Source organism: Solanum dulcamara, chromosome 8 (assembly GCF_947179165.1).
Source record: "Solanum dulcamara chromosome 8, daSolDulc1.2, whole genome shotgun sequence".
In the NCBI taxonomy this organism is placed as follows: domain Eukaryota; kingdom Viridiplantae; phylum Streptophyta; class Magnoliopsida; order Solanales; family Solanaceae; genus Solanum; species Solanum dulcamara.
Window position 1 is genome coordinate 18006369 of NC_077244.1, and position 24638 is coordinate 18031006.

Sequence of the window (24638 nt, forward strand, 5' to 3'; positions counted from 1 at the left end):
TATACTTCATAATTCTTCATAGAAAATAGGCTTCATGCTTGGACAATTACAATTGGACTTATGTATCATGTAATTCATATGGAAATATCATTATGAAGATCCAAAATAATGATTAAAAGCATAATTTAAATAGCCCAATGAAATTCTTAAGATTAGAGTTACAAACCTAATTAAAACTCATGAGATTTTGGAAGAAATCCTTGGGACTCCATGGGTGAAAGGGACCCATGGATCAATTCCTATATACCTTAATTGAATTTGACCTTATAACTAGAAAAGGAGACTTGTTCCTAAAGAAACCCTAGACCAGAAGCTTGATAAAGAAGGTGATCTTTTGGAGGAGCCTTGAGAGAGAAGTCTTCTAGTTGATTGGGAGTTAATGAGGGCAACGAGTAGATTAAAGAGTATTTAGAATATTTTTGTAATGAATCTAGTTCCAAAAATGTCCACATACATTAATCAAAGAATAGGAAATGTATAAAATATCCCTTATTAAACTGCAGTTGGGGCTCACCACGGAAGACCCATCACAACCTATGGTATCACCAAGGTCCATGGTGGTGTCTGTGATGTTGGACTTAAACTCAATTGATTTTGAGAGTTGCAGGGAAAGTTTCAGAACTTTCTTCACAGGACCCTTCACAGTCCATGAAGTTCACTACGGTTCATGAAGAGTGGACGTGGTGTAGGTCATACAACTTGATATTCATGGATGATCACCATGAAGCTCACCACAATCCGTGAAATGTTCCATGAACTATGGTGTCCAGTCATGGTCCTAGCCATGGGATCAATTTTTGAGGCTTCAGGGAAGGGGTCACCACAAAAGGCTTCACGGCCTGTGGTACTCACCACGGTCTGTGGTAACCTATTATGGACCTAACCCTGCAAAGCTAAGCTTCAGGAACATCACCACAGTGGCTCACCACGGTCCTTGGTGCTTACCACAGCTTGTGATGGTCTCCATGGTCATCTTCTGGTGCCCAAAATTTATAGCTTTCCAGATTTTTAGGTTTTGATCCTTGTTTCCTGACTTGTCTGATTTCTTGGTCTTACAATATCTCCCTCTTGGGAACATTAGTCCTTGAATGAGACTCAGGCTAGCATGAATGGAATAGGAAAGGAAAATAACAACCTAACATAAATGCACAACATCTCGATAATGCATAGAAACAAGAAATCTCCAATCTTTAGCAAAAACATAACTTTAAAACTTATTCCAGGAACATGAATGCATATGAAAAGATAAGAACGACTAGAACACATGATTTGCATTGTTTGGGTCCTCAAGGGACTAAATAACTCAACTAGACACTGAAGGAAAGAGATGAGGATATCGAGACATCATGTCGGCTTTGGCCTTCAATGTAGCACCCTTAAGCTCTGGGTTCCTCCCTAATACTTTTACTGAAGCTATTTCTTTATTTCTCAACTTTCTAACTTATCGGTCCAAAATATCAATCAGGACCTCTTCATACAAAAGACTCTCCTTGACCTCAATGTTGTTCAATGGCACAATGGTGCTAGGATCTCTAAAAAACATTCTCAATAATGACACATGGAACACCGAATGCACTGATGTCAAATCTGAAGGCAAATCCAACTCATAGGCTACCTTACCAATTAGCCTCAAAATATGATATGAGCCAACATAGCAAAGACTTAGCTTCCCTTTCTTACCAAAATACATCACACCCTTCATGGGTGGAAATTTCAAGTAAATCCAATCATTAACTTCAAATTCAAGTTCCCTCTTTCTTACATCCGAATAGGACTTTTGTCGGCTTTGGGCCATTTTGAATCTTTCTTTAATGAATTTGACTTTCTCCATAGCTTCAAATACCAACTCCTTTCCTATAAAATCAACTTCACCTACCTCAAACCATTCGATAGGACATCTACACCGCCTACCATACAAAGTCTCAAATGGAGCAATCTCAATGCTAGAGTGATAACTATTATTATAGGCAAACTCTATTAATAACAAATGGTCATCCCAATTTTCTCTAAAGTCGATCATGCATGCTCTGAACATATCTTCTAAGGTCTAAAGAGTGTGTTTGGCCTGGCCATCTATTTGTGGATAAAAAGCCGTACTAAGCTTTACTTGGGTACCAAGACCCTTTTGGAAAGATTTCAAAAAGTGGGATGTAAACTGATTACCTCTATCAGAAATGATAGACAACAGAACACCATAAAGCTTGACCAACTCTCGGATATATAATATAGCATAGTCCTTGGTTAAGTATAAGGTCCTATAGGGAGAAAATAAGACGACTTAGTCATTCAGTCAACAAGCACCCAAATAGAATTATGCTGCCTATGAATACAAGGAAAACCCGTAACAAAGTTCATATTTAATTATTCCCGCTAACAAGTAGGAATCTCAACATTTTGAACCAAACCTTCCAGTTTTTTATGCTCAACTTTAACTTATTGACAATTAGGATACTTAGCCATAAATTCTATAATATCTCTTTTTATGACATTCCACCAATACACCTCCCTCAAATCTCAATACATCTTTGTAGAACCAGGATGATAGAATAGCCCATGCTATGAGCCTCAACCAATATCATATTTCTCAATTCATCAACATTCGTCACGCACAATTGGCCTTGATATCTCAAAACATCATCTCTCCCTTGGGAGAAATCCTTGATGGATTATTTGGTAACCACTTTCTTCAATTCAACCAAAGTGGGATAATTATATTATTTTACTTTTACATTCGCCACAAGAGATGATTTAGATCCATTTTGCACAATAACACCACCATCTTAAGAATCAACCAATAGAATACCCAACCGGGCTAATTGATGTACATCTCAAACTAAGTCTCTTTCTTCACCCTCAACAGGAGCAACACTATTCATGGATAATCTACTAAGAGTGTCAGCAACCACGTTCACCTTACCCGGGTGGTACAACACACTCATATCATAATCCTTCAATAGTTCAAGCGATCTCCTTTGTCGAAGATCCAAGTCCTTTTGAGTAAATACATATTGTAAACTCTTGAGATCAGTGAAAATATCAACATGGACACTATAGAGGTTGTGTCTCCATAACTTTGAAGAATATACCACTGCCGCCAACTCTAAATCATGAGTTGGGTAATTCTTATCATGCACCTTAAGTTGTCTTGAAGCATAAGCTATTACTTTACCATTTTTCATTAGTACCAACAAATATAGATTCATGAAGCGTCACAATGTACCACAAAACTATCGGAACCTTTTAGTAAACTTAGCACCGGAATTGAGGTAAGCATGTCTTTCAACTCTTGGAAGCTTTTCTCAAAAGCCTCGGATGATTGGAATTTCATCTTATTCTTAGTCAAAAAAGTCAAGGTCGATCTAATGGAAGAGAAACCTTCCACAAACCGTCTATAATAACAGGCTAAACTGAAGATACTCCGGATATCAGAAGGACTCAATGGTATAGGCTAATTCTTGTAAGCTTCTATCTTTTTAGGATCAACCATAATTCTAAGCTGTCTATTTTGGATCAGCCATAATTCCTTCTCCGGAAATAATATGACAAAAAAGGCAACTAACCTTAGCCAAAAATAATATTTTCTTAACTTTGCATACAACTGTCGGTCTTTTAGAATTTGCAACATAATCTTTAAATGATTAGCATACTCTTCCTCAATCTGTGAGGAAATCAAAATATCATCAATAAAAATGATCACAAACATATCCAAGTATTGCGTAAATACCATGTTCATCACATCTATAAAGTCCTCAAGGGCATTTGTTAGTCTAAAAGGCATAACAAAAAATTTAAAGTAACCATACAGAGTTCTAAAAGCTGTCTTTGGAATGTAACAGTCCCTCACTCGGAGTTGATGATACCCCAATCGGAGGTCAATCTTGAAAAGTAACTTGCCCCTTGAAGTTGATCGAACAAGTCATCAATCCTTGGGATGGGATACTTATTCTTAATTGTGACCTTGTTTAATTGTTGGTAATCTATACACATTTAGAGTGACCTATCTTTTTTCCTAACAAATAGCACAAGAGCACCCCAAGGTGAAATTTTTGGCCTTATAAAGCCCTTATTCAACAAATCATTTAATTGCTCTTTCAATTCCTTAAGCTCCGACGGAGCCATATGGTAAAAAGGAATAGATATAGGTTGTACATCGGATAAGAGATCAATGCCAAAGTCTATTTTCCTTTCGAGAGGAACACTTGGGAACTCTTTTGGAAAAATATTTGGGAACTCATTAACAATTGAAACTAACTCAAGGGTGAGAGTCTCGGAATAAATATCCCTAACTCATACTAGATAGTAGATGCAACTCTTGGAAATCATCTTGCAGGCCTTAAGACATGAAATGAATCAAACCTTAACCACTGATTCATTTCCTTTCCATTCTAAAATAGGATCATTAGGAAATTGAAATTTAATCACTCGGGTTATACAACATATAGACGTATAAGAGGCATGTAACCAATCCATAACGAGAATAATGTCAAAGTCAGTCACCTCATGTTCAACAAGATCATGGAGGATAATTTTATGCAAAATCGACACATGACACTTCCTATAGACTTTTTAGCCATAACTGAGTGACCTATAGGTGTGTAAACATAAAAGGGCTCCATTAATATTTCGAGGCTAACATCAAACCTCATAGACACATACGGAGTAACAAAAGACAAATTTAAACTCAGATCAACCAAGGCATAAACATCATAGTGAATGACCCATAACATACCGATAACAACATCAAGAGTCTCTTCCACCTCCTACCTACCATGAAGGGCATAAAACTGGTTTTTGCATTGATCACCCTTAGGTTGAGCTTGGGTTCTTTCTAGAGCTTGGCTACCTTGAACAACTTGGCCCTGAGGACGACTTTGTTTACCCCTATTGGTTATATGAGGGCACTCGAATTTCCTATGACCCATTTTGCCATATCAAAAGCTAGCATATGTTCCCATCAAACATCTCCCCCTATGAATTTTTCCACATTTTGCATATTTGTGAAATGAAGGGCCATTAGAATTCACACCTCCTTCTTGACCCTTAGGTTATGACACCTTATCATTTACAAACTTCTTTCCCAAAACTTTGGCCTTATTGAAAATGGCCATTACTACCACCGGACTTAGTGTTTGAGAACTCACCTTCATATCGAGCTCTCCTGGAATCTCTCATTTTTATCTCCTTAAGTTTCTCTCCCTCAATTTGTTCAGAAAAAAGTCATGAGCCGAGATATGTCCATTTCCTTAATAATCATGGTGGTTTGGCATTCTTTAGAAACCAAGTCAGATACCCCCGATATGAATTAACTCATTGGAGCATCTGGATCGACAACCAATGAAGGAGAATACTTGGAGAGCTTGGTGAACTTAAGGTAATATTCCCTCATTCCCATGTTGCCTTGTCGAAGATTGATGAACTCCAATAACTTGGCTTCTCTTAGTTTAAGAGGGAAAAAATGATCAAGGAAAGCAAGTTTGAAGGCTTCCCATTCAATAGGTCCTTCATCCACCCTCTATATCTTCTATTAGGTAAACCACACTTATGTAACACTCTTAAGTTGATAAGCCACTAACTCCTCTTTATCTTCGGATGACACCCCCATAATACTCACTATCTTATAAACCTCATCAATGAATTCTTGAGGATCCTCATCATCTTTTAAACCATGAAACTCTGGAGGGTTCATTCTTGCAAAATCTCATACCTTTGAAGCCAGAGTGGGAATAGTAGGAGGAGCCACAACCTCTTGGTTGGCCAGAGTGGGAACATTAGGAACTTTGCATGTGTTACTTTTTTAGGAAAATGATTATTTCCTTGAGGAGATGGAGGGATTTGGGAATCATTAGCATTGTTCCCCCTTAGCAATGGTGGTCTTCTTGGAGGCATGATTTCTGAAAATTTCAAAGAAAGAACTTTAGGGAGAGGAAGTGTTAAGGGAAACTCTATAGCACGACATAAATCATAAAAGAAATGGGAATTCCTAAAATGCCTTATAGCCTTCTATTCATAGATATGAGTCTCTTCACACCCATGAATAAAACTCTACTTGACACGACATGTGGGACTCCCTAGGTTACTTGAACCTTATGCTCTGATACCAAGTTTTTTACGATCTGACCTAGGTCCTAGTTGTACCACGACGATCAAAAACTCGAAGGACCCAAACCAAGCCTTTTATTAATATCGTAATCATATAAGGTATAGCCAATGAAGAAACATCATAGAAAAGAGTCTAACATAAACATAAGGGAAACATGATACGATAACATAAGACTCTACATACTTGTCCAACATTGCCTTTGGTCACAAACATGGGCAAGGGCTAAGACATGTCCCTAGCTTACCTCAAGTAAATAAGTATATTTATTTAGAATTAAAAACAACAACTCATACTTGTCCTCGGTAAAAGATGACTCACCAAAACTTTATTGTAGGAACTCAACTAGCCCCGTGGATGGATATGATCTTCAACCTCAACCCTTAGATTATGAGACAATTAAGATAAAATTATGCATTAGTACATTTGAATATACTAAGTATGAGGGTTTGACATGCAACTGAAATAATGAGATACAATGATCAATTAAAATACATGATAAGAGAAGAAAGGTAAGGACATGAGAGAATCATAATGATCAAGTATTTTAAAAGCATAATTAATAACATGAAAGTACATAAGAGATCATAAATATGTGGGATAGAAGCCATAACCAACATTAAGACCATGCGAGCTATAATATGAAATCCCGATGTTGCCCCTACACCAAAAAAAGGGAAATCTACTTGCCAAGGTAGACTCTACCTCTCTGAGCGAGTGATACGTACGCTATATGTTAATTCACTAGCCAAGACAAGAAGGCAACCTGTGGTTGCATGTAGTTTAATAGACATAAGGTTGCTACTAAAGCTTTTGGTAGGGTTCCCCCCTCAAGTCCACTCGATGCTATGTCAAATCCCATGAAATACATACATAGTATAGAAATCATCATAAACATATATCATTGTTATGATCATAGGCTTGAAATCATAGAGTAGCTCATTTTTATAACATAAGTGCATTGTGGGTATTGTCCTTCAACATTATATAACGTACCTACATAGTCGTAGCTCATACATAATTCATATCATACCTTAAGGCTCTACGTTGGGCCTTCAGTAATATTTTCCATAATTTGCATGAAAATCATGATTTGAAGCATACTTATAATTCATGATCATAGTTAAAATACATAATCATAATTCATACTCGAAATTTAGGGTAAAACATGAATGCATGGTCAATTGACTTAAACATCATGATAATACCTTAAAATCATTGAATTGATAATCATACTTCATGCATGTACAATCATAATTGGACTTAGGTATCATGTAATTCATGTGGAAACATCATTATGAAGATTGAAAAATAATGATTAAAAGTATAATTTAAATAGCCCAATGAAATTCATAAGATTAGGATTACAAACCCAATTAAAATTCATGAGATTTTGGAAGAACTCCTTGGGAATCCATGGATGAAAGGGACCGATAGATAAATCCCTACATACCATAATTGAATTTGACCTTAGAACTGGTAAAGAAACCTTGTTCCTGAAGAAACCCTAGCCCAAAAGCTTGATAAAGAAAATGATCTTTGAAGGATCCTTGAGACAAAAGTCTTTTAGTTAATTGGGAGTTAATGAGGAAAAAGATTAGATTAACGAGTATTTAGGATATTTTCATAGTGAATCTAGTCCCAAAAACATCCACATACATTAATCAAAGAATAGGGAATGTCTAAAATACTCCTTGTTAAACTGCAGTTGGGGCTCAACAAAGAAGACCCATCATGACCCGTGGTGCTCACTACTATCCTTGGTGGTGTCTGTGATGTTAGACTTAAACTCAATTTTTTTTGAGAGCTGCAGGGAAAGTTTTAGAACTTTCATCATGGGACCCTTTATGGTGTATGAACTTCACCACGGTCCATGAAGAGTGGACGTGGTGCATGTCCTACAACTTGACCTATAGGGGTGACCACCACGGATGTCCCCATGGTTTGTGAAGTGTTCCACGGCCCGTGGTGTCCACTCGTGGTCCTAGCCTTGGGATAAAGTTTTAAGACTTCTAGGGAGAGGTCACTACGGAAGGCTTCACAACCCGTAGTGGCCTGTCTTGGACCTCACCCTGCAAAGATTAGCTTCAGGAACATGACCATGGTGGCTTACCATGGATGTGGTGCTTACCACGACCCTTGATGGCCTCCTAGATCATCACCTGGTGCCCAAAATTTGTAGCTTTCCAGATTTTTAGGTTTTTATTCTTGTTTCCTGACTTTCTAGATTTTGGGGTATTTCAAAGTGACATATTCCAGTAGCTACTAGAATGCACACTTAGGTCATATGACCATGTTAAAAACCCATAAGGGTTTATATAATCCATAGAAAAGGGGTTTGTAACCTCAAGCTCATTTATCAGTCAAGATCTATGGGGGTCTTTACGACCCGTATAATGGTCTACGACTCGTAGAATAGTCTACGACCCATAGAAGGGTAGTCATAGACCCATAGGGTAAATTCTAGTGAGCGTTAATTTTAGACTAGAGGTTTTATGACTGATCTTCTATGGTCCGTGGAAGACTCTACGATCCATATAAGTTCTTATAGATGACGTAGAGTTAATTTTAAGTGGGGTTATTTCCAACCTTTTTCATATTTCCCAAACTAAACCCAAGAAACTTTCGGACTAAAATTAGTTCCCTATCAGTAAACAATGTGCCTTTTCTCTCATTAACACATAGAGTATTTTAAAAGCAAGGATTGGGGACAAGAGGAGATGCTAGGGTTCAAGCGTTCCAAGAAATTTCTTTGAGTTTCATCCAGATCATGTAATATTCCTAAAAATGCCCACAAGTGCCATAAGAATTCCTTGGGAATAGACGCTCATGTAATGCATTATCCTTAATTTTTTTTGGCAAATTTGAGTCTAGAATGTCGATCAGGGGGTCAAAACCTATGAGAAATAATCTTGGTGGATTTTTAGGACCTGTATATCAAAAGATATATTTTTCAAGAAACTGCGCAAAACAGTGAAGTGCTCGTCATCTCCACATCATGAAAGATTTGGTGCAAGGAAAGTCAGCTCCTGTTCAGTAAAGGTTTTCTTCGAGTCAAAATCTGGCCAAAATCTCATTCGCTAAAAAATGGCCTATAAGGGAACATCTTCCCGCCGCAGACCTGGGCGATGGTTTTTGTTCGGATTTAGTTTTTAAGTAATGGCAATTTAGACTTTTTTCTAATTGTTAGTTAATGAACTTAGATGTTTTTAGGACCTAATTCAGCTCTATAAATTAACCTAGACCTCTATTTCTATTCATTCTTCTACAATTCACCTACTCAAATATTTCTCTCTCTACAAAAGAATCTCGAGGATTCCATTGAAGACTTCAAGTAAATTAACTCAAGCTGTCCATCAAAACTCTCAAGTTCTTCTAAATTATTTGGTTTTTTCACTTAAGGTATGTGGGTATTGATTCATGGATTCTTTCATCCATGAAGCCCAATCAATTTTCTCAAGTTTTCTATCAAATTAAAATATGGTATTTTATGGATTTTATGATCTCTAGTTCAATTGCATGAATTATGATTCAAAATTATTATTATGAGTCTATTTTAATATAAATTAATGATTATTACATTGAATTGAAAAGTTTTTCCATGAATTCTTGTATATTTATCTTTAGGGTTCATGTTATAAATTTTGGGTATTTTTAGTTATACTTCCAAATGATATTATCTTTATGAATTATGTATGGGCTGATAGGGGGTATATGATCATGTATGTTTTCAAGTCAATTTCTTAGTTTTTAAATCAATTGATGATGTATTCATGTCTTACCCTAATTTCAAGTATAAGCTATGATCATGAATTTTCAAGTATGAATTATGTCTATGTATGTATGATATGTAATGTAGAAGGACAATACCTGCATTTCACTTATGTTATGAATATGAGCTACTCTATGATTTCAAACCTATGATTATGACTATGATATATGTCATTATGATTTCTATGCTATGTATGTATTCCATGGGATTTGACTTAGCACCGAATGTGGACTTGAGGTGGGGGATCGAAATAAGGGGTCCTTATATAAAGTCTCTTATCCCATAACTATGTGCCATCGTAGGATTTCTCTTTTTGACCTAGCTAGTGGATCTACATATATCGTATGTATGACCTGCATAGCGGGGTAGAATCTACCTTGGCAAGTATATTTTCATTTTCTCCGATGTAGGGGTAACATTGGGATTCCATGTTATAGATCACATGGTCTTATTTTAGGTTATGGTTTCTATCTCACATATGTGTGACCTCATGTGTATTTTCATGATCTCAATTATTCTTTTCAAATGCTTTGGTCATTATGATTTTCTCATGACTTATCTCATCTTATCATGTATTTTACTTGACCATTGTATCCCATGATTTATGTTTCATGTCATGACCTCATAACTAGTACATTCCAACGTAATAATGCATACTTTTTGCCTACATTTTCTCATAATATAGGGGTTAATATTGAAGATCGTATTCATCCACGTGACTAGTTAAGCTTTCCTATCCAGCGGTGTTTTTGGTGAGTCCTCATTTATAGGGGACTAGTCAATGAGTTGGTTATTATTTTCAAAGACTTTTTTTATGTTTCATATTGAGGGTACATTAAGGACATGTCTTAGCCCCTGCCCATGCTCATAAGTAGAGGCATCTAGTTGGACAAATGTTTCGAGTCTATGTTGTCATATGATATTCTTCATTTGATATTAATGGTTTAGACTCTCTTATGATGTTTACACTTTTAATTTACCTTATGTATGCTTATGATATGTACAGGAGGCTTGGTTGGAGCCTCTTCAGCGTTTAGATCACCATGTTATGACTAGGCCCTAGGTCAGGTCGTGACAGATCAATGATCATCCAAGTACACAAGGCTAATCAAAATATTGGACTAAGTTCGTTGTCATGCCCTACATCTTCATTCAGTTAAGTGTTGTTTGAGATGGAGTTCCGATACTGATAAATCAAATTCTTGAGTTATCTATAAAATGTTTTATTGAGTTTTTGTATATATTTAAATATACTTTGATGATTTTCATGAAATTGAGTTCTTGAGACGTGTGTTCATGCTTGCGTTCACATAAACCCTATTTGATTTGTGTATTTATTATTTTATGCATTATTTTGAGTTTAAAGAATGATTATTTATATAATTAAACATAGAAGAGTTTGAGCATGAGTTGAGTTTGAGAAGTATCTTAATTATCATTTCGATCATGAGTATTACTATATTTAAACATCTATTTTTGAGAATGAGTTGAGAAGTCAAAATTATGCTTTTAAATGCATTTATTAAGGTGAGATTATCTCAATTTTAAAGAGAAGAGATGAGTTGAGAAAAAATTGACGTTTGAGCTAAGTCCAAAAGATACTAAATGAGTAAATTGAGTAATTATACTCACTTGAGATATGAGCATAGTAAATATATTTTTTGAAATAGTATTAAAAACTAATTTGGGTAAGAGTATAGAACAACTCAAATTCTAAAAACTACATAGCCAGTGTAGGATATGATTGTACCGTTCATTAGGGAGACTCCTCATAGTCCTAAAAGAGGACTTTTATTAGATCCAGAGACGAGTTACGTCCCTTACCCTGGCAAGGTATTGGATGAATGGGGACATGATAACTGTTTGTTGTATCATCACGTTGCTCATAACTGATGGTTGTTTGTTAGAGAAACTCCCCAAGAGTAAAATACTATATTTTTATGCACTGTGCATTTATTTATTCATATATTTTATAACATTATTTTATGTATATTACATACTTTATTGAGTTAAATATTATAGAGTTCAGTTGATTCGAGTATCATTGAGTAAGTTTATTTTATACTATTTTATATACTATACATTCCATGTACTGATGCCATTTGGAGTTGCATCATTTTATGATATAGACAAAGGTGATAGAGATCCTCAACATGCGCATAGTTGAAGATCAATTTTCTATCGAGCTTTGGTAAGTCTTTTTTGAATTTAGATGAGCTCTTGAGTCTTTACTTATCAGCCATTTATTATTAGTTTTGAGGTAATCGTGGTCCTATCTCGGTACCTTTTCATAGTCAGTTTTAGATGTTTCATGGATTAGTTCGATAGAGTTTATATGTATTCAGTTTTATTCATTTGAATTATATTTTGAAAACATGGTGTTATGTCTCATATATGTATTTGAGTATTGAGTTTTAAATTGAGATACTTAAGTTTTCATAGACTTATTGTACCCATCTAAGTTATTTTTTATGGTTAAGTCTTCCACTTAGTGAGTTAGCCAGACAAAGGGAACTCTTAGGAATCAACAATAATTTTTGAGTGCCTGCCATGCCTAGAGTGTAGACTCGAGATATGACAAACTTGGTATAAGAGAACAAGGTTCAAGTTTCCTAGGATGTCTATGAAGCTAGGTCTTGTAAAGTACTTCTTATTAGTGTGAAGTGCTCCACATCTATAAAAGGTAGGCTACAAGACTTTAGGAATTGTTTCACTTTTGTCTTACCCCATTTTGTGTTATAGAGTTTACCAAATGAAAATTTCCTTCTATTTTATGTGTTTCACAATTTTAGATGATGCCTTCCAAAAAAAACTTTGAACCATAGGAACATCATCGAGAATGAGATTCCACCATAGTATAAGATGTAGACTTAGAACCGAGCCCGAGTAGATAAGAATAAGATTGAGAATGAGAATCAAGAGTTTCCAAAGGCTGCCCAGCCTGCTATGACTTTACAGGCAGAATTTAGGGGGACAATCTCTAAGCTCACCATGTTAATGGCTGCTTAGTGTGGTCATCAAAATACCCCAGTTCCGAGCTCTAGTTCTCTAGAGCCATCTATTTCTAACAGAATCAAAGTCTTTCTGAGGATGAACCAGTACTAATATAGAGGGAGTTGAACTTGTCTTCTCTTAGATAAAGGATATTTCTAATGTCTGGTATAACAAGTGAAAGGAAAATTGAGATAAGGATGTGGTGCTTACAAGCTGGGATGAGTTTGAAATTCCATTCCTAGCCCATTTCTTTCCGTGAGAGGTGAGGAAACCAAAGGTAGAGGAGATTGTAAATCTAAAGTAGGAGGGGATGACTATCAAGGAGTACAACCTTAAGTTCATTCAGGTATCTAGGTATGCTCCAACAATGGTTCCAAATGTTATGGCTAAGATGAGGAAGTTTGTTTTTGACTATAGCATACATGTGAAGAAGGAGCGTTAGGAAGCCTTGTTGATTTTAGATATAGACACCTCCAGACTCATGGCGTATGCCTATCCAGTTGATTAGAACAAGAAAAAGGATAGGGAGGAGCATTAGAGAAAGAAAGCTAAGTCCACAGGTAATGAGTCTAATAATCAAAAGGGAGGAAAAGGAAAGCGCTATTTCTTTCAGTTGAGTTCTTTTGGTTAGACAACTTCTTTAGTAAGTGCACCTATAACCAGTAACAAGAGTCACCAGAGGTCTCAAGAAAACCAGAATTTTAGAGCTCAAGGCTCTCAATCACAAGGTAGTATGGTCTAGAGTTATTCACATAGACTGCCATATTGTAAGTGTGGTAGACTGCATATGGGGGAGTGTTATGATGGAACTAGTGGTTGCTACAAGTATGGCTAGATGGGTCACTTCATGAGCGATTTCCCATCAAATAGGAAGAATAATAGGTGCCAAAGACCCCAATCTTCTTTGGAAGTACAACCAAATAAAGGTAATCAGAGAGGGTCTTTTTAGGGGCAGGCAGAGGTTCAAATCATCTGTATGTTATGGTTAGTTGCCATGACCAAGAGAAATCACCAAATGTTTTCATTGATATGCTTTGAGTCTTTACTCATGATGTTTATGCATTAATTAATCGAGGTGATACCTTATCTTTTGTGACTCCTTATGTAGCTGTTAAGTTTGGCATCCTTCCCAAACAACTCTTAGACCCTTTTAGTGTTTTTACTCCTATTTTTGAGTGTATTCTAGTGAAAAGAGTTTATTGAGATTGTACTATCTCTAGCTATCATAAAGATACTTCTGCAAACTTAGTTGAGTTAGACATGGTTGACTTTGATGTCATTATTGGCATGAACTAGCTTTATGTATGTTATGCCTTAGTAGATTGTTAAATCCAAGTTGTTATGTTTTAATTTCTGAATGAGCAAGTTATTGAGTGGAAGGATAGTTTGGATTTACCTAAGGGTTGATTCAATTCATACCTTAAGGCCAAAAAGTTAGTCTCTAAAGGGTGTATCTACTACATATTTTGAGTTAGAGATGATAATGTGGTGACACCATCCCTTCAGTTAGTCCTATCGTAAATGAGTTGCCTGAAGTCTTTGTTGAGGATTTTCCTGGAGTCCCTCCTGATAGAGAGATAGAATTTAGAATAAATGTTCTTTTTGATACTCAGACTATTTCCATTTTACTATATAGAATGGCTCCAGCATAGTTAAAAGAGTAGTTGAGAGATCTCTTAGATAAGGGGTTTATTAGGCCAAGTGTCTTACCTTGGGGTACTGCTGTCTTATTCATACGAAAGAAAAATTATTTTTTGAGAATGTGTTTTGACTATCGTCGGTTGAATAAGGTTACTATAAATAATAAGTACCCTCTTTTGAAATTTGATGATATGTTAGAACAACTTCAGGATGCTACCTATTTCTCTATGATAAAACTCAGATCGGACTATCATTAGTTGAAAGTGAGAGAAAGTGACATTCTAAAGATGACCCTCAAAACTAGGTATGGTCATCATGAGTTCCTAGTTATGTCATTCGGTTTGACAAATGCCCCTACAATATTTATGGACCTCATGAATAGAGTGTTCAAGAAGTATCTAGACATGTTTGTTATCGTGTTTATCGACGACATTCTGATTTACATGTGAAATGAGAAGGAGCATGCCAACCATCTCAGAATTATTCTTCAAACACTTAAGAACCGAAAGTTATATGCTATATTTTTGATGTGTGAGTTATGGCTTGCATCTACGGCGTTCTTAGGCCATATTATTTCTAGTGATGGTATTCGAGTGGATTCGCAGAAAATTGAGGCCGTTAAAAACTATCCCAAACCCACATCTCCGACAGAGATAAGAAGTTTCTTGGGTATGGATGACTAATATAAGAGGTTTGTTGATGGATTTTCATCCATATAATCTCCATTGACTAAGTTGACTTAGTAGAAAACTAAGTTCCAATGGTGCAATGATTTGTGAGAAAAGCTTTCAAGAGTTAAATAAGAAATTGACTACTGCACTAGTTTTATCCCATCCTAAGGGAAAAAAAGGTTTCATCATTTGTTATGATACATCTAGAGTTGGATTGGGTTGTATTTTTTTGATGTAGAAAGGTAAGATGATAGTGTATGCTTCCAGAGAACTTAGATTCACAAGAAGAATTATCTAACTCGTTATCTTGAATTGGAAGAGGTAGTATATGCTCTCAAGATTTGGCTTCATTTTCTCTATGGCGTGCATATAGATGTGTTCACCGATAATAAGAACCTACAATATGTGTTTAGTCAGAAAGAGTTAAGCTCGAGGCAAAGGATATGGCTTGAGTTGCTAAAGGATTATGACATGAGTATTATCTACCCTCCAGGTAAAGCTAATATTGTTGCTGATGCTCTTAGCAGGTTATCCATAGGGAGTACTACTCATGTTGAGGAAGAAAAGAAATAGTTAGCAAAAGAAGTACATGGACTTGCAGATCAAGGAGTTTTTTTGTGGACTCCAATGAGGGAGATGTTATTATTTAGAATGGGACTGAGTCTTTCTTAGTTGTTGAGGTAAAGTAAAAGCAAGGCCAAGACCCCATTTTTCTTCAATTAAAAGAATATGTTCACAAACAGAAAGTGATGGCTTTTGTCAAAGGGGGAAAGGGGGAAATAGAGTGTTGATATATCAAGGTAGATTATGTCTCCCAAGTATTGATGGTCTTCGAGAACGAATCAAGACAGAGTCCCATAGATCCAGATATTCAATTCATCTGGGCTCCACAAAGATGTACAACGACTTAAGGGAAGTCTATTGGTGGAAGAGGATGAAAAGAGACATTATAGATTTAGTTCCAAGTGCCCGAATTTCCAACAAGTCAAGGTTGAGCATCAAAGTCCATGTGTTATAGCTCAAAACAAAGATTTACCAAGGTGGAAGTAGGAGATCATCAATATGGATTTCATTACAGGTTTACCGCTGTCTTATAGACAATGAGACTCTATTTGGGTGATTATGGATAGGATGATCAAATCAGGTCACTTCTTGCCCATCAAGACTATAGATTCAACAGAGGTTATTCTAGGTTATACATTAGAGAGATAGTCCATCTTCATAGAGTTCTCTTGTCTATTATCTCAAACAGAGGTACTCAATTTACTACAAAATTTTAGAAGTCATTTTAGAAAGGTTTGAATTGGAAGGTAAATCTTACTACCGCTTTCCATCCTCAAACAGATGGTCATGCAGAGCATACTATTTAGAATCTTGAAGACATGTTGAGGGCCCATATTATCAATTTCAATGGTAATTGGATGACCATTTGACGTTTATTGAGTTTGCATATAATAATTTATTTAGTTTGCATATAATAATAGTTTTCATTAGAGCATTCAAATGGCTCCTTATGAGTCCCATTATAAGAGGAGATGTAGATCGCTAATTGGTTGGTTCGAAGTTGGGGAAGCTGAGTAGATAAGGCCAGACTTAGTTCATCAAGCTATGAAAAAAGTGAAGATCATTCAAGAGAGGTTGAAAACTGTGCAAAGTCGGCAAAAATCCTACACTGATGTTAGGAGAAGAGACTTAGAGTTTGAGGTAAAACATTGGGTGTATTTAAAACTTTCGCCCCTGAAAGTTGTTATGAGATTTGGGAAGAAGGGGAAGCTTAGTCCATGTTACATTGGTCCTTACCATATTATAAAGAGAGTTGTCAATGTAGGTTATGAGTTAGATCTTCCATTAGATTTAGATGTCGTTCATCTAGTGTTCCATATTTTCATTCTTAAGAAATGCTTGGGAGATCCTTCACTCATTTTTCTTCCATAAACCATTGGCTTATAAGGAGATTCCTATCTAAATTCTTGATCGTCAGGTTTGTAAACTGAGGACCAAAGAGATCGATTTACTCAAAGTCTTGCGGAGAAATCAGTTTGTTGAGGAGGCTACATGGGAAGCCGGAGAGGGTATGAAATCCAAGTAGCTACATCTATTCATTCCTCCTAGTGGCCATGTTAAAGGTAATATTCCTATTCCTATTTCTAAGCTATTACCTTTTTGAGTTTGAGTAAATTGAGTGAGTTATTCTTGAGTTTGAGCCTTTGAGTTCTAGCATCGTATTCGTTCCTTGAGAATATTCTAAGCTTGGGTCATCATTCGAGGTTGAATGATCCCAAGGGCGAGGTATTGTAAAACCTCATACTATCTTAACTTAGATCAATTCTGAGAACCCAGAGAATAATTGAAAAGAGTGACTGCCAGTAGGTCGACAGCCTACTCTACGATCCATAGAGAGTTCTACAAACCTTGAAGGCGCATGTGGAACCCCTCCATACTTAGTCAAATTTCAATAGTCAAGGACCACTACTACGACTCCACCATACGACCTGTAATTTTTTCTACAACTCGTAAGGTCAATCATGGAACTAAGTGACATATTACAGTAGCTACTAGAATGTGCACTTAGGTCCTACGACCAAGTTCATAACCCATAAGAGTTAACACGATCAGTAGAAAAGGAGTCCATAGACCAAGCTCATTTATCAGTAAAGATCTATGAGGGTGTCTTTATGACCCCTCTAATAGTCTACTACCTATAAAAGGGTGGTTAAGACCCATAGGGTCAATTTCCAGTGAGCTCCGATTTTGGACTAGAGGTTCTACGACCGACCTTTTATGGTTCATAGAAGTGCCCATAGATGGTCGAGAGCCAATTTTAAATAGGGGTATTTCTAATTGTTTCCACCTTATCCAAACTAAACCCAAGATGGTTTGGGACTATAATTAGTCTCTTATCAGTACCCAACATACCTATTGTCTTAAGGGTAATCATAAGTTCCAAGCAATTTCTTCAAGTTTCATCTAGATCATTGTTCTCCCATGTATGTAAGGCTAATCATAATGTTGGAATGAGTTTGTCTTTATGCCCTACATCTAAATTCAGTAATGTTGATTTTGAGATTGATTTTTGATTCTGATAAAATCAAATTCTTGAGTTATCTAAATAAATTCTATTGAGTTCTTATTTATAATTAAATATATTTTGATGATTTTCATGAGATTGAGTTCTTGAGATTTTTGTTCATGCTTGCATTCACATGAACCCTAGTTGATTTGTGTATTGATTATTTCATGCATTACTTTGAGTTTAAAGAATGACTATTTGCATCATTTAATTGAGAAGAGTTTGAGTATGAGTTGAGTTTGAGAAGTCTCTTAATTGTTATTTTGAGCATGAGTATTACTACATTTAAACATCTATTTTTAAGAATGAGTTAAGAAGTAAAAATTATTCTTTTAAATATATTTATTGAGTTGAGATTATCTCTATTTTAAAGAGAAGAGATGAGTTGAGAAGATGATTCTATGAGTTGATCATGAGGTTAATAATTTACAATGAAAGTTTCAATGATTTAAAGTTGACATTATGATTTTATAATGAAAGTTATAATGATGATACAATTTAAGATCAAAAAAGTTATTATGGTGCGATAAGTCCAATTCTCACATATTCATGTTAAAGATGATTCTTGCCAAATTTATGAATTCTTATTAATGACTAAGTTATTGAGCTATTCCTAATATTTTATAAAGATGGATTGATAGGCAGTTACTATCTTTTCCTATTATGTTATTATCAAATTTTTATGATTTTCTATTGAGATATTGACTAAGCACCGAGAGGGCTTTCTGGGTGGGGTTCGGTCCGGTAATGCAGTTATTTACCTAAGGGAATTCTAGTAGCAACCTAAAGTCCCAAACTATGTTGTCCGCATAGGATTTGCCTTCATGAACTAGTTAGTGGATCCACATATAGCATAGTTAAGTTGAATGTAGATGAGGACCATGATGGAGTATACCCTAGAAAGGTAGCCTCCCCCTTCTCAATGAGGGTTCCATCAGATTCCATGTAATAGCTCGCATGGTCTTAGGTGTTGGTTAAAGGTCTTATCCCACACAAGTTGAAGTTAAGCTATGAGTTATATGATGAAGTTTTATGATATGAATTGACCATGAGTTTCGTATGTTTTCAAATGTTTTAAACCTTACTCATGTTCATTATGGTTGGTGATGCATCTTATGGCATATTGTTTAGGTTCCTTTACTTGTTCATGCATACCTCACATACTTAGTACATTCAAATGTACTAACATATATTTTGCCTACATTTTCTCATAATGTAGAGACGGACAACACTCACGAACATCCTATTCATGGCAGAGTTGATTAGATAACAAAAATTGGTGAGTCCTCATCTCATCGAGGACAATGACTTATTTCATATTGTTGTTATTTTACTTTCCCTTATGTTTGGGTGAGCTAGGAGCTAGTCCTAATCCCCCATTAAAGACTAAGACTAGCGGCATGCTTAGACGGATTTATGATGTAGTACGTATTAGACGTCTATTGAGTTGATTTCTCTTAGTACCACTCCCTTAAGTTGATTACTTCTGCTTATATCTTATTATCATGTTATTTACTTTATGAATGCTATGTATGATAAGATGGCATGGTTGGTATCCCTCGCATCTCGATCGCCGTATTTTGTCTTGGACCTAGTTTGGGTCATGACAAACTTTAAATCAGAGCACAAGGTTTTGAAGAGTCTAAGGAAGTCTAACATGCCGCATTGAGAAGAGTCTTATTCATTGGTAAAACGTGTACCAAATACATGAATAGGAGGCTATATAATGTCTTAGGAAAAGTCTCACATCTTTTATAATATATGTCATGCAGTAGAGTGGTTAAGTCTTTCTCTCTAATGCTTGTTATTTACAATTTTTAGAATATGCCTCCATGAAGATACCCTATGATAAGAAATATGGTTGGATAGAAGAAACAAGCTCCGAATGACCCTTTGAATGAGCAAGTTTCCAATGTCGAGTTTCGAGCAGCTTTCCAACTACTTGCACAATCTGTTACAACTTAAAGTTAACCATGAAGTGGTTTCTCCCATGCACTTGAATGTTGGTATGGTGGTCACTAGAGTTCGTGATTTCATGAGGATGAATCCTCCTGAGTTTTAGGGATCTAAATTTATGAGTATCCACAATGGTTTGTTGATCGCAACCTAAGATAGTTGAGATCATGGGGATTAGCGCAGTTGAGAGGGCAGAGTTAGCCACTTACCAATTGAAGGGTGTTTGTCATATTAGCTATAACCAATGGAAAAGTGAGAGGCCTAGAGAGGCGAATCTAGTGACTTGGGATGAGTCCAAAAGGGTATTTCCTGATTGATTCTACCCATTGGATTTGAGGGAGGCCAAATTAAAAGAGTTCATTAACATTAAACAAGGTGGTATGAGTGTGTGGGAGTATTTACTCAATTGTCAAAATATACTCCATTCATGGTTGCCAATTTAAGAGCTCGTATGAGCAAATTTGTATTTGGTGTGTCAAATATGGTCTCAAAGGAGTGCAAAATAGCTATATTGATTCAGGAGATGGATATATCTAGACTCATGAACTATACAGAGTGAATATAGGGTAAGAAGCTAAAGGAGAAGAATAGAGATTCAAAGAGGCCAAGGATCAATGGTGGTGATTTTTCTCATGGTAAGTCCGAAGGTGGTGGATGTCCTCATTTTCGTCAAAAGTACTCCATCCAAGGGTCCTCTAATGCCATTACTCGAAGGTTTAAAAAGGATAGGGTGCCAAATATTAAGCCTTAAGGAGGGGCTCCTCATTTCCAAGTTACTCCCGCATGCAAGAAGTGTGGTAAGAACCACAAGGGTGGGTGTTTCTTCGGTTTGAATGTGTGCTATCGATGTGGTAAGCCGAGTCATCATACTAAGGAATGCAAGGTCAAATATGATCATCCTCAAGGCTAAGTTGCTCATGGAGGACAAGTTTCTTAAGGTGCTCAAGTACAACCAAAGGATGGTCAACACAACAACATGTTTTATGCTCTCCAGGTAGGCAATATCATGACCCAAATCCGTAGGATATGACTGGTGCCTAATTTGGGCCCCATATGTACCCTTAGCCCTAATGAGTATGTTAGCAGAATAAACAAATGAGGAAATCAAAATAGACCGCTAGAGAGAGCACGAAAATAAATATAGCACACGAAGGCTATTAAGGCCGTTACTGAACACAAGCCCAAAACATATATACATAACCCACATCACAAGTCTACAGACCTCTACAAAATGATATCCTAGTCATATGATGGGACAGGGCCCCATCGTACCCTTAACCAACATGTACAAATGTACAACAGAAAAGTTAGTACCAAAATAGGGCTCGGGATAAAGGAGTACTGCCAATTAATAAGGTAGATGTCCTAGGCAAGCGGATCAGCAACAAAGCATCTATACCTGCGGGCATGAAACGCTACCCCCTCAAAGAAAGAAGGTCAGTACGGATAATATACCGAGTATGTAAAGCATGGACGTAATAAGTAAAGCCATTACCAGAATAGAAAGTGCAAAAATGAGCAAAATATCCAGAATACGAAAATGCTTTTCATAACCACAGATAATGTATGCAGAAAACATATGCCATATCCGGCTCTATTATGGGACTCGGTGAACAAATCATGGTCGCCACCCCATTACTAGCGCCACAGCATATTATAACTCTAGAGTAGGGAATATCTCTGTAATAGATCATATCATATCAGATGGTCATATCATATCATATCATATCATATGTGTACATGGCACATCATAACTCCACAAATCCCATATATAGGTCGTACCTTCCCCCTCACATCGGGGCACGGCGAATAATGCAAAGAAGTATGCATAATAACAAATCCTAGCCCGAACTCAGGGAAAGAAATATTGAGGCATCCACGAGTGTAGTAGTGAGAAACTAAATGCAATATAAAATACAAAACATTTCCAGAGACTCGATAGCGTAACTCCGATGCCAAGTCATATAGGAGAAATTAACCGATAATCATAGTGCATGTCTTTCAGATATCACGATGGTCTATGTCAAAATAGTCTTTCTGAAATCGTTTCCATATTTCAAAATATATTATGGGGCTCAATGGAATAATTAAAATAAGCTATCGTTCAAAATCAAGACAAGAATCATATCAAGTACCTTTTGAAAGTCACTATGGATTACATCAAAATGAAACTTCTGGAATTATATACTCGCATCAAAGCGTAATAAAATGTCTTTTGGAAATCAAGAAATTGGCCATCCAAGTGGCTAAAGGAATAGGAACTTCCTTGGAACCATAAAAAATTCATATATTTATTTCATAAACACCATTCCAAAAGAAAGATTAGATTTTCATACTTATGTCAAAACATACCATGAGAAAAAATAAGCTTTACATACTTATGCCAAAAACATGCCAAAAGGAGGAGACATTAGCTATACATACCTCTTACGGATTACTCTTAGCACGTTCGCCTCGTCGTCTCTTGAACCTATTTAACATGAAAGTAATTCTAAGTTTAGTGACCTTCGACTTTCCAGCTTGTAATTCTACCACCACTTACCTATAGGAACCAATCCCTTATCCATTTCCTTAGACTAGTTCATTACTAGCTCCTTAGTTAGTTAAGGAGTTAACGGAAATTGGGTAGCACCTCCCTTATAACATGCCCTATCCAAACTTCCAATTACATCCCTAATTACCTCATACAAATAAAAACAACAACCTATAGCACATATACAAGTAATTCACTTCAACATTACAAGATATAAACTCCAATAAACTCGTTCAAAACTACAATACCAAAATAGGGTGTTTAGTCTCTATTTCATAAAACCTTTAACCCTACGAAATGGAGGGTCATGTGGATGAAACCATAAGCATCTACACACCTTTTATAACACTTTCCATCCCTGCAACCCACAATCAAACCACCTGCAAGAACAACACGACAACCACAATACATTATTCGACTTCAGTTTAACTATTACGACCTTAATTTAGTTAGTTTCTGACGTCAAGCATTATTGTGCAATTTTTATACTTAAATACACATATAAGACATGTAAAAAACTCCATAAACACACCATAAACTCCAAATTTAAAGTAAAGACTTTACCTTACCCGAAATTGACCAAAAGTTGTCGAAACCCATCTCGGAAGTTCCTTAATTGCGGCTGAAACGTCATGGCTGTTTGCTATCCATTTGGTTCTGATAAAAATCATAAATTTAAATTATTAAAACCTTCATATAATTTAAAAACCCTTACCAAAACATGGGAGAAGATAACCAAGCCATACATTACTAAAACTTGTCCCGAAAGTTCTCTTAACATGCTGAAAATTAACGGACTTTTTTGTATCTCTTTCTTGCTGCACCAAAATGAGATTTTACATTATTAAACACCTCTATATAATGGTAGGATATCTTAAATAATTAATTCACGGAGAGAAATCCGAAACCTTACCTTTATATGAGCCAAATTCGTGGCTCTCTTTTTCTTGTTCTTCACATTTTTCTCTCCCTCTCTCCCACATTTTTTGGTTGTAAAATGAAGTCCAAAGTAAATATTAGTCATCTTTACACATGTATATAACCTTTTTGGAGAGTGACATGTGTCATCCCCTAAGGGTGACAAGTGTCAAGCCCTTAGGCAGCCACGTCATCTCATGCAACCAATCATATGCTACCACGTGGTGGGTGGCAAACTGCTGCATTACCTACTTGACCTTAAGTAGGTGTATCACCTTCTTTTACAACTAGGTGCATCACCTACTTACTTCGCATAGGCGCATTGTTTCCTTATTTCTCTTTCGTGAGTTCATAATCTCATGTCACTTCAAGAGCCTATGTATTTCTGCTACTTAAGCTCGATGTGTACTCAAGTGGCTAAATTTTATAAGCCATCTAAGTTTCTAGCTTACGCAAGTAAGTTGAGTCCTGTGACCCATTACTTGGCCTCCAACTCCTTCCTACTTTTCATAACCTTATTTCCAACCTTCCCTACTAAAGGGTATCACATTCTCCCTTCCTTAGAGTTGTTTGATAGCATTATAGATTATCCTACTTAAATGATGACTTCTAAGAAACTTAAGAGCCTTTTCAGAAACTTAAGAAGCTTAAGAAGCGTTCCAAGGTACTAAAGTACGGGGTGTAACATCCTTCTCCCCTTTAGAACATTCGACCTTGAATGTAAGCCAAAACGTTCATCCGGTGATCCATCCTAGTACTATTCTCGCCCAAGCACGCTTAACTTCGGAGTTCTGGTGGGATCCACTATGTTAGTGCTGGTATGATCGCATCCATCCCTTAAGGGATCTCATTTGAAGTTTAAGCGTTCCTATTTACATATGGTAGCGTTAGTTGATTTTCTGTTACGCTTGTACTTCTCTTGTCCACTCCCCCCTTTTAGAGTGTATCCATTTCATTGTCTGTTTATTTCTAACTTTATAAATATA

General features: G+C 36.3%; 1 pseudogene; it reads right to left on the reverse strand.

The window, feature by feature from the left end:
- Positions 1-24367: 24367 nt before the first annotated feature.
- Positions 24368-24484, reverse strand: LOC129901821 (5S ribosomal RNA; annotated as a pseudogene).
- Positions 24485-24638: the final 154 nt, after the last annotated feature.